An 11,919-nucleotide genomic window follows, 5' to 3' on the forward strand; every position below is an offset into this window, starting at 1 on the left:
ACGTTTCCCCACCATTTACATTGGTGCTTTAGTAACTACACAAATAACTTTTTATTTAATAAATATAAATAAAATGCAATGATTTGATGATAATAATGAATAATAATTTTCAGAAACTTATTTTCAAAACTAAGAAGTCATACATTTTAAAGTAGATGGTTTTAAGTAAACTATTTCCTGGATGCTAAATTATAGTAGAAGTTCACCTCATTAACACTAAGGAGCATATTAGAAGAATCCAAAACTCTAGCCATTCTTTGGCCTGATTACAAGAAGGTAATTTATATTTGAAATATTTTAATATTATAGCATCTCCGGTTCCTTTTATAAAATCCAGAGCTCCACTTACTCATTTTAATGGCTATCCTTTCTTGGAAGCTCTTCAAATTGGCTCTATACATTCTTCTTAGATATACACAGAATATTTAATCAGCCAGGTACTTCTTTCCAAGTATTTTTGCTTATTATTCAATTTCATTGCACCTTTAAGCAAAGGTCAGAAAGGTCAATGCAAGTGACACAATAAATACGTGGTAGCAGAGTCTGAGGTTTAAAAACCTAGGTGTTTGTTTTTTCTTGAGTAAATGATTACTACCAAGCCTGCACTGTACAGTTAAAATCACAGGTCTCTGGAGTAACACAGATCTGAGTATGAACCTAGTTTTACCACTACCTACATTAGTGACTTTGAACATCTATTTTTAAAATATATATCTTTATTGTTGGAAGTGTTACAGATGTTCCCCTTTTCCCCCATTGGCCGTGTCCATGTTGCACCCACACCCTCCTCATGCCTTCAGGGCACAACTGTCTGTGTCCATGAGTTATGATATATGAATATATGTTATTTGGTTAATCCCAACCTATTTTTAACTTTTCTGATCTCAGTTTATTCATATCTTATTTTTTCTTTATTTATTAAGGTATTACATATCTGTCCTTATCACCCCATTGCTTAAAGAAAGCTGTGTGTGTGTGTGTGTGTGTGTGTGTGTGTGTGTGTGTGTGTGTTGGATGGAAGGGATATCAGTACGCTCATTAGTAACAAATATTAATGTCATCATCATATTATCAAAGTTACCACTACCCAGATAAATGCAATGTGCTATCTCTTTCATTGCTCTCCCTTTCCTTTCTTCCTCTCTCTTTCCCTCCTTCCTCTTTTATTTTCTGTCTTTATTTCAGGGTAATTGAAAATATGATTGGAGAAATTAATTTCTCAACTACCATTCTCTCAAGAAAATTTCATTATATCTTTTTACATTTTATATATTTTAACTTTTAAAAACTATTTTATTATATTGGTAATGTGAAAGCAATAGCTCATGTTTTTAATGTGACATTCGTAGCTTATTCACAGGATAAATACAAGTTAAAGATAGGCTAAATAACTAATCACCACCACAATAGTTTGTCCTCTTTAATCAAGCTAGTCAACCAGCTAAAGAAAACAGTCTCCTCAATGAATACAGATCAATTAGGCAAAGATTTGGCAGTGAGCGTTTACAATTCCACTGTGATGAATTAAGTTATAAAGAATTTACTTCACTGTGTTATTCATACTGGATATTTTTTTCTAATTTTAGCTATTCTTATTTTAACTTCAATTTTAAAAAGTCAACAATTTTGGAGACAATTCAAACAATATTTGTTATGAATTACTATCTTTTTATGTTACTTTAAATCAATATACTAGTAAATATTGCTGGCACTAAATTCAAATTGAATGCTATTTTATTTAGAATAAAAAAACTGGTAAAAATAGTGTCATAGTCTTATATTTGTTTCACATCCAATAATATCTAAATTTTTGTTAATTTACATAACAAAAGATTGAGACTTGCCAGCAGCAAATTCAATGATAATTAAAATTTAAAATGCTTTTCCCAAGTCAATCATCATTACCAGGAGTAAAAATTTAGTAATTTCACAATTTTATTTATGGCGGTTATATCTAGTTTATACTTGCTTAAAAATATCAGGTCTACATTCAATGGCAACAGTGATAAAAACTTGACATCTTTATAATAAACAAGTGGGTTAAAAGGATATTAAAGAGAAATAGCAAGAGAGTTAATAGCACTTAGGGACATATAGTCTCTATTAAATACTACACTATTTTTGAATATTAATAATTTTCTAATTTTTTTCTTTGTTAATTAAGGTATTACATATGTGCCCTTATCGCCCCATGCCCCTACCCCCCCTACACATGTCCTCACCCCCCTGGTGTCTGTGTCCATTGGTTAGGCTTATATGCATGTATACAAGTCCTTTGGTTGATCTCTCCCCTGTAGTCCCACACTCCTCTACCTTCCCTCTGAGGTTTAACGGTCTGATTGATACTTCTCTGTCTCTGGATCTGTTTTTGTTCATCAGTTTATGTTGTTCATTATATTCAATAAATGAGTGAGATCATGTGATATTTATCTTTCTCTGACTGGCTTATTTCACTTAGCATAGTGCTCTCCAGTTCCACTCATTCTGTTGCAAATGGTAAGAATTCCTTCTTTTTTACCGCAGCATCGTATTCCATTGTGTAGATGTACCACAGTTTTCTAATCCACTCACCTGCTCATGGGCACTTAGGCTGTTTCCAGATCTTAGCGATGGTGAATTGTGCTGCTATGAACATAGGGATGCATATATCCTTTCTGATTGGTGTTTCTGGTTTCTTGGGATATATTCCTAGAAATGGGATCACTGGGTCAAATGGGAGTTCCATTTTTAGTTTTTTTGAGAAAACTCCATACTGTTCACAGTGGCTGCAGCAGTCTACATTCCCACCAGCAGTGCACGAGGGTTCCTTTTTCTCTGCATCCTCGCCAGCACTTGTCATTTGTTGATTTGTTGATGATAGCCATTCTGACAGGTGTGAGATGGTACCTCATTGTTGTTTTGATTTTCATCTCTCAGAAGATTAGTGACTTTGAGCATGTTTTCATATGTCTCTTTGCCTTCCTTATGTCTTCTTTCGAAAAGTATCTATTTAGGTCCATTGCCCATTTTTTGATTGGGTTGTTTATCTTCTTTTTGTTAAGTTGTATGAGTTCCCATAAATGTTATTTAAATTACATAGATGGGCTTGAAAGTATCATTCAGAAACAGTAAGGAGCATTCCATGAATAAGCACACTAGCTCATTTATTCTTTACACTCTTGCCAGATAAGAATTATTATCTCTACTATGCTAAGAATTAAAACTGAGGCTCGAGGTGGTTAAAAATTTCCATGATAAATTCAACTACTTGGTAGGAGTTCCAGAATTCATAATTAGGCTTGTTCAACTCTAAGTCCATTATTATTCTACTATATCTTGCTGTTGTGCAAACAGGTGTGCTTTTAAAATTGCTTATGAACTATGCACAAACAGATGGCACCTGTGAGCATATAACTGACAATAATATTCTGATATTTTCAAACACTCAAATGTATCTAGCACAGAGAAAGAGCTGAGAAATTTGAAATGTAATATTTGTACCTAGTAAGGACCTTATAAAACAGTCTTCTTCATCACTCTATGTTAGAAAAAATTAGCCAATTTGCTATCTAGAAAATTTCAAAGTCAAGAATTGACATGTTTCTTAAATTCCTTTCTAGAGCTTTCCATATTATATCAAGGAGACAAAATTAGTTATAATGTTTACAGTGTTTTCTTTCCCCATCTAGAAGGCAAAAATGCTAATTCTCCATAATCAACATAAAGAAAATATTCAGAACTACTGAATATTTTTATCACCTCCCATTATATTAGAAAAAGCTTTTTTATTGAATTTATTGCGTTTCATTGGTTAATGAAATTAAATAGGGAGCTTTTTAAAAGGTGGTAATAGCTGTCAGAGGGGAGAGGGGTTGGGGATCTGGGTGAAATAGGTGAAGGGATTAAGTGAAAAAAAAAAATCTCATAGACACAGACAGCAGTATGGAGATTACCAGAGGGAGAAGGGGTGGGGCAGATGGAGGAATGTAAAGCAGGGATAAAGAGTGATGGAAGGAGATATATATTGAATAAGTGATTACATTAGTTATAAAACTTTGTGCATATATTTTATGAAGAATATCAATCATGTTCTTAGTACAATTAAGAAAATCATACATAATACTGCTAAGTCTCATGGTCTTCTTTCAAAGCCTATAATTAATAAAATGACTAGAAAAGGCTTGTTTCATTATAAAACTATTATTTAAAATGTTTTATCCAGATAAATGGAAATCAAAGATTTCTAGTACTGTTAGTTTGCTTTGAAGATACATCTGTATTACCAAGACTATGTATAAGCACTAGCAATTGTTGCAAAAGTTGTATAAAACTCATTCTTCTTTAAACACCCTGAAGAATAATACAATCTTTCCTTTGTGTCATACAAATCTTTCTTGCTTTACAGTCTTTACCTGGTATACAAATCCCTCAAGGAATACATTGAACTGCCTGATTCTATTACATTCTTTGATGTCTTCTCTGCTTCAAACAAAATGCTGCCGATGCATCTTTAGAATTTGTAAACAATAAAAATGTTATAGTCAACTGACAGAAAAGCATTGGTATTCTGCTGTTTCTTCAGTAGTCATGAGAGATTTACATTTCATCCAAACCTTCTCATCTGTCATCCCTTATAATCAATGACATACATGGTTGAAAAATATGAGGGATAGTGCGTAGTCTGAATATGTAAAATAGGTGTATACCAGTAATTCATATACAAGTAAACCCACTATTTGCGTTCAAATAAATTAGCAACAGAGACACCTGAATAGAGAAAAACAAAAAAGGTCTTTAAAAATCCATCCCATAAATACACTCATATTATAATTCTATTTCAAAGGTTAGTTTTGAATCCAGCAGCCATATATTGACTGCCTAATATTTATCACATAGTAGTGATATACTGAAGTGAAGTGTTATCCACATAATATCTCATCCATGTATGTTAAATATATGGAACTCACATTATTTAGATACATTTAGTATCAGAGGATGTTGGTTGGTATTGATTAATAAAAGGGAGGCATGAATTAAAATGGCATTTGAATTATATTTTCACCCCAACTATTTATTTGATCTTTACAAGTCACATAATTTCTGTTTTCATGTTTTTAATAGAATTTAAGAACATTTGTCTTTCTTGCCACTGTACTATTTTAAGGATGATATACATATAAAAACTCTCTGAATAGCAAGAAGCAATATGCTAATACATTCATACTAAAAAATGGCAAAAATGGTCTCCCTTGATAGCTTGTCCCTGTGCAGAAAAGGTGACCTCAGCATTAGGGTACTGGCTCATTTTCCTAATCTGCTCTGTACCCAGAACTTTACTGTCAAACAAAGTGGCAGACTGAGTGATACACTAGGGTTTCGGACAAGACTGGTCATGTCCAAATATATCCTATATTCTTTAATATAGAATCTTTAGATTAGATTCTTCAGACTAAAAACACCAGAAAATTGCTTTTAATTTTTTTCAATTAAATTTATTGGGATGGCATTAAATAACAAAATTATGAAACTCTCAAGTGTGTTTTTGTTTACTACCTAGAGTCCAACATCCTTGCATCACCATATATTTGACACCCTTTACCCTTTACTACCGCCCCCTTCCCCAGCCACCTTTCTCTCTGATAACGACCATAATGTTTTGTCTGTGTCCATGTAATTTTGTTTGCTTGTCTTGTTTGTTCATTTGTTGCTTTCAGTTTTATAACTCACATATAAGTAAAATCATATTGTTCTTGATATTTTCTGTCCTATGTATTTCACTTGGCATGCTATTCTTAAGATCCCCACCCATGTTGTTGCAAATGGCAATAATTCTTTATAAAATTCTAGTTTGGAAGTGATATTCTTTCTAGTGGATTGAGATAGTGCAATCAACCTTGAGCCAAGGATGCATTATTGTTATTCTTGGTAGATACTCTTTAGCAAATAATGGATCTACTACTTTTTTTTTCATAAGGCTTGAAATTCATATTAAAAATATACAATATCACATCAAACTAAATATAATTTGACCCTAGGATACTCAAAATAAAATCACTATTAAGCCTTGGTAGACTAACAGCAATATGTACCATTAATATGATACATATCAAGTTACAGTTGTCCTTTGACCAACATGGGATTGAATTACACATGTCTGCTTATATGCAGATTGTTTTTCAGTAAATACTGCCAACCTCTTCCTTATGATTTTCTTAATAATATTTTATTTTCCTTGGTTTACTATATTATAAAATACAACATATAATACATATAATGTACAAAATATGGGTAAGCCAACTGTTTATGGCATCAATAAGGCTTCCAGTCAACCATATCTTTGACTGCACAAGTTAGGTAGGGGCTCCTCACTTCCTCTGTTTTTCAAGGATCAACTGTATTTCATATAAATATATTTTTATTTTTATTTTTCTTGATAATGAGGAAAGAGATTTTAACTGGAAGCAAATTCTAATCAAGAAATTTTGAAAGTTATATATTGTTTATAATTTATTACTAGTTTATAATTTTTTTAAAATTATACTTTATCAGATTTTATTAACTTATATTCCATTGTAAAGATAGCATGACATGTCTATTTTAGTTCTTTTCAAAATAGTTTATATAGTCATTTATAGTGTATTGCTGTTTACACAATTATCAGATTACTGAAAATATGCCAGGAAAATATTACCCAGCCATTTCACATATGTATGTTCTTCCAAGATTCAAACTAAAATCTGAGAAATATTTTAAGTAGATTAAGGTAAAATTATTTGTCATGTTTGTTCATCCTTATATTTTATTTTACTTAGAAAGCATTGTCAATGTCAGTTTAATTTTTTCATGAAGTACCAAGCTCAGGAAATTATTAATACATTTTTTTCTTAAAAACATATCTTAATATTATATTGATTTGTCTAGAGAATAAAATTTATTAAATTTACTCTAGCTAAAATACCGCATAAATTTTCTTGAGTTAATATGCTCATTCTTTAAATGCTTAAGGCTTCAGCTCCAGTCAGATCCATTATTTAGTCATGCCTCAGTGCAAAGGATAATAATTGAAGAATAAAATTACTTAAAATCAAAGACATGTTTTAGAAAAAGAAGTATGAATAGAGAAAGCAGGGAAGAGAAAAATATATCGTCGTAAATTATAAATAAGGTATATGTTATGTTTACAGGTCTTATTGGCACCTTATTAAACATATGTATGAAATATGAATGAATCTAAACAGAGCCCCATATATAAAGATCTAGCTGGTATTTTCCATTTAAAAAAAGTTAAATTAGCTCTATAATCTACTACTTAGGATTAGTAATAATGAACTAAAGGTATTGGCTGGGTCATCAGGATAAAGCAGTGATCTCCTCATTGGGTTATTATGAATATTACTAGAGGTCTGGTGCATGAAATTTGTGCATGGGGGGTGTGGGGGTGTACCTCAGCCTGGCCTGCACCCTCTCAAATCTGGGAACCCTTGGGGAAGTTTCGACTGCCGGTTTAGGCCCAATCCCTGTGGATATCCCTCTCACAATCTGGGACTGCTGGCTCCTAACCGCTCGTCCTCTTGCCTGCCTGATTGCCCCTAACTCAGTGGTTCTCAACCTTCCTAATGCCGCGACCCTTTAATACAGTTCCTCATGTTGTGGTGACCCCCAACCATAAAAATAGTTTCGTTGATATTTCATAACTGTAATTTTGCTACTGTTATGAATAGTAATGTAAATATCTGATATGCAGGATATATTTTCATTGTTACAAATTCAAAATAATTAAAGCATAGTGATTAATCGCAAAAACAGTATGTAATTATATGTGTGTTTTCCAATGGTGTTAGGCGACCCTTGTGAAAGGGTCTTTCGACCCCCAAAGGAGTTGCGACCCACAGGTTGAGAACTGCTGCCCTAACTGCTTCTACCTGTCAGCCTGATTGCCCCCTAACCGTTCCCCTGCTGGCCTGATCGATGCCTAATTGCTCCCCTGCTGGCCTGATCGCCCCCAGCTGCCCTTCCTTGCAGGCCTGGTTGCCCCTCACTAACCACCCCTGCAGGCCTGGTTGCTCCCAACTGCCCTCCCCTGCTGGCCTGATTTTGTCCCCAACTTCCTTCCCCTGCCAGCCTGATAGCACCCAACTGCCCTCCCCTGCTGGCCTGTTTTCCCCCAACTGCCCTCCCCTCCCAGCCTGATCGATCACAACTGCCCTCCTCTGCTGGCCATCTTGTGGTGGCCATCTTGTGAGGATGTCAGAGCATAGAGCATAGTGGATTCTAAGTAAATGTTACTTGCTCTCTTCCTATTATGTAAACTACATGAGTGAAAGAACAAATCTACTTTACGAGTACTATTCCTTCCATAGTGTCAGGTACACAATAAGAAACCAGCAACAGGGATTTTTTGAAAACGTAAATAGAAAGTTCCTGATTGCAGTGCTAGACTCCATATATGTTTGGCTCACTCTCCAGTTTCACTTTTTTGCCATGAGGTGAGAACAAGCCATACATGGGCATGGTTTCTAAAAAAAACAAAAACAAACCAAACAAACAAACAAACAAAAAAAAAACCCGCAGCCTAATGGGCCAGATGGGTTCACACGGATCAATTCAATGGGCTTGGTGAAATTGTCAAAGACTTATAGAGAGATACAGTGCAACCCATCTGACAAATCCATGATTCCTTAAACAAACCCATCACTTCTTTCGTGCGTAAAACTTTTTGTATTTTGTTTTTCAAAGTCCTGGCTTTGCCTTGGGTCAGGGCCAATGACTTCACAGTCAGTTTTCCTATGTGTATGTAAGTTAATATTCAGCAGTTTAACTAATAGTCTCTTTGTTATTTGCACTGTAAAATTTATATTAATAAAAATAAAATTCATAAATAGGACATTCATTTACTATTTGAACTTTGTTTTATTTTGTTTGATGATAGAGAAGGCTTTGGTAAGTTTGAGCTTTAGTAAGCAACTCTCATTTAATAGAATTACCATAACTTTCAATACATGTTGATAATAAATGTCTTTTAGATAGAAGAAAAAATACATAAGAAATATAAAACACAAAATTGAATGTTCTCCTGGGCAGGGGTAATTTCAGTTGTAGCTGAGATAGTTTTATCATATTATGTGGGGGGCGATTTGAAATGGTCCCTATTAGAAACACACACACAGACACACACACACATATATTTTTTTTTTCAGTTGTCAATAATTGAGATGTATATAGTTCCTTTCGCTTTTCTCTGTGTAGTATCCCTTCTTTTATTTTTTAATTGATATTTCTTTGGGAACCACTTCCTTTGTTGTCCTTACAGTTGTCCAAGTGTCATGCCTACCACCGCTGACAATAACAGGACCTATACAGGACGAATTAGGTTATTCCCTCAAGCTTTTTGCCTATAGAAGAAGCCAGACTCAGGAGGCAAGAATAAAAGAAATAATCCAGCACAACAAAGGTAACTTGAAAGGATAAAATTTTAAAAATCTAAGCTTTAAACTTTTGGCTTGAGTTTTGAACTCTTTTTAATAAAGTAATGCATTTTTATATAATTTTTAATCTGACAAATATCAGGCTATATTATTTCAGCCTTCTCTTCAGTGCAGATGTTCCTAGTTATATTATTTCTCTGCATGATTTATAATAGCCATGTCAAAAGAGAAATCTGTTTGAGTCACTGGATGTAGCTAAGCCTCAGTAAGTCCTCATAACGCTTTTCATTCCTTGAGCTTATTTGAGCTGGTTTTCTTTCCCTTACAACTAAATAAACCCTAACAAATTCTAGGTGAGTAGAATGTTGATGAGAACATTTCTGAAACATGAATGTTTTTGACATAAATAAAATTATTTGAAAACTTTAAATTATAAGCTATATACTATGTAGTTCACTGAATGTAATGAGTAGTTCATCAAATTAAAATTTCTTCATTTGTAAATATACAAAAATCACTCAGTTTTCAGCATCTTCAAATATTAATGCAAACCTTTCTTTTATACTTAAATCGTGGGTGCTTTTCTCCTTCATCTAAAGGAAGGAGAACCAGATCAATGAGAATACTCAATTGATTTAGACCGTAGAGAAGCTTGCATGGTAGTATTACAAGTAAAAATTCAAATACAAATCTACGCTTTAAACTTTTGGCTTGAGTTTTGAACTCTTCTTACTAAAGTAATGCATTTTTATAATTTTTTTTAATCTGATAAATATTAGACTATATTCTGTCAGCCTTCTATTCAGCAGAGGCTTTCCTAGTTATATTATTTCTCTGCATGGTTTTATCCTTCCAAGGTTCTGTCGTTGTGCTGGATTTTTGCTCTTCCCCTTGTCTCCTAGGTCTGGCTTCTTCTGGAGGCATCTCTTTCACTGACTACCATGTTGCTTTCACTTCTGTTTCTAACTCTTTCTTTCTTCTCCCTCCGTCTATCTTACTTCTCATCAGCACACTTAAAAACAGAAAAAATATTTTTATATAATAAATTAGATTTTAAAAAGGCATTCAAAAGATATTACTATATCCGTGTTTACAAGCAGACTGTGATGTGTGATATTAAAAGAAAGTTATTTCTAATCAACTGCCAAAAATTAAAAACAGACTCATGAGAACAGACTGACAGCTGTCAGAGGTGAGGAGGGTGGGAGGGATGGGTGAAAAGGTGAAGGGATTAAGCACCCCACCCCTCCAGAAAAAAGAAGAAGAAGAAGAAGAAGAAGAAAACCTTTTTAGAGGTTGAGATACAGGCAACAGTATGGTGATTACCAGAGGGAAATGCAGTTAGAGGGAGGTAGAAGAGGGTAAAGGAGGGATATGGTGATGGAAGGAGACTTGAATTTGGTGGTGAACACACAATACAATATACAGATGATGTATTATAGAATTGTACACTTAAAACCTACATAATTTTATTAACCAATGTCATCCCCCCGAAATCAATATTTTTAAAGCAAATTATTTCTAAAAGTGTTTAATTCCACTCAACCACTACCAACCAGGCAGATACCTGAATTTTCTTTTTTTTGCTGTTTTGTTTTGTTTTATTGCTTAAAGTATTACAAAGAATATTATATATGTCTCCTTTTTTTTTTCTCCCATTGAACTTCCCCTAACCTCCCATACCGCCCAGTGTCTTGTGTCCATTGGTTATGCTTATATGCATGCATACAAGTCCTTCGGTTGATCTCTTACCAATGCCCCCAACCTTCCCCAGCCTTCCCGCTGTAGTTTGATAGTCTATTCAATGTTGCTCTGCCTCTGTATCAATTTTTGCTCATCAGTTTATAATGGTCTTAATTATCCATAAATGAGTGAGATCATGTGGTATTTTTCTTTCATTGACTGGCTTATTTCACTTAGCGTAATGCTCTTCAGTTCCATCCATGTTGTTGCAAATGGTAAGAATTCCTTCTTTTTTACAGCAGCATAGTATTCCATTGTGTAGATGTACCACGGTTTTCTAATCCATTCATCTGCTGATGGGCACTTAGGATGTTTCCAGATCTTAGCTATGGTGAATTGTGCTGCTATGAACATAAGGGTGCATATATCCTTTCTGATTGGTGTTTCTATTTTCTTGGGATATATTCCTAGAAATGGCATCACTGGGTCAAATGGGAGTTCCATTTTTAACTTTTTGAGGAAACTCCATACTGTCTTCAATAGTATCTGCACCAGTCTGCATTCCTACCAAAAGTGCACGAGTGTTCCTTTTTCTCCACATCCTCTCCAGCACTTGTGGTTTGTTGATTTGTTGATAATAGCCAGTCTGACAGGTGTGAGATGGTACCTCATTATTGTTTTGATTTGCATTTCTCAGATGATTAGTGACTTTGATCATGTTTTCATATGTCTCTTGGCTTTCTGTATGTCCTCTTTTGAAAAGTGTCTATTTAGGTCCTTTGCCCATTTTTTTATTGGATTGTTTATCTTCCTTTTGTTAAGTTGTATGAGT

This window comes from Myotis myotis, unplaced genomic scaffold (genome assembly GCF_014108235.1).
Source record: "Myotis myotis isolate mMyoMyo1 unplaced genomic scaffold, mMyoMyo1.p scaffold_m19_p_15, whole genome shotgun sequence".
NCBI classification, from domain to species: Eukaryota; Metazoa; Chordata; class Mammalia; order Chiroptera; family Vespertilionidae; genus Myotis; species Myotis myotis.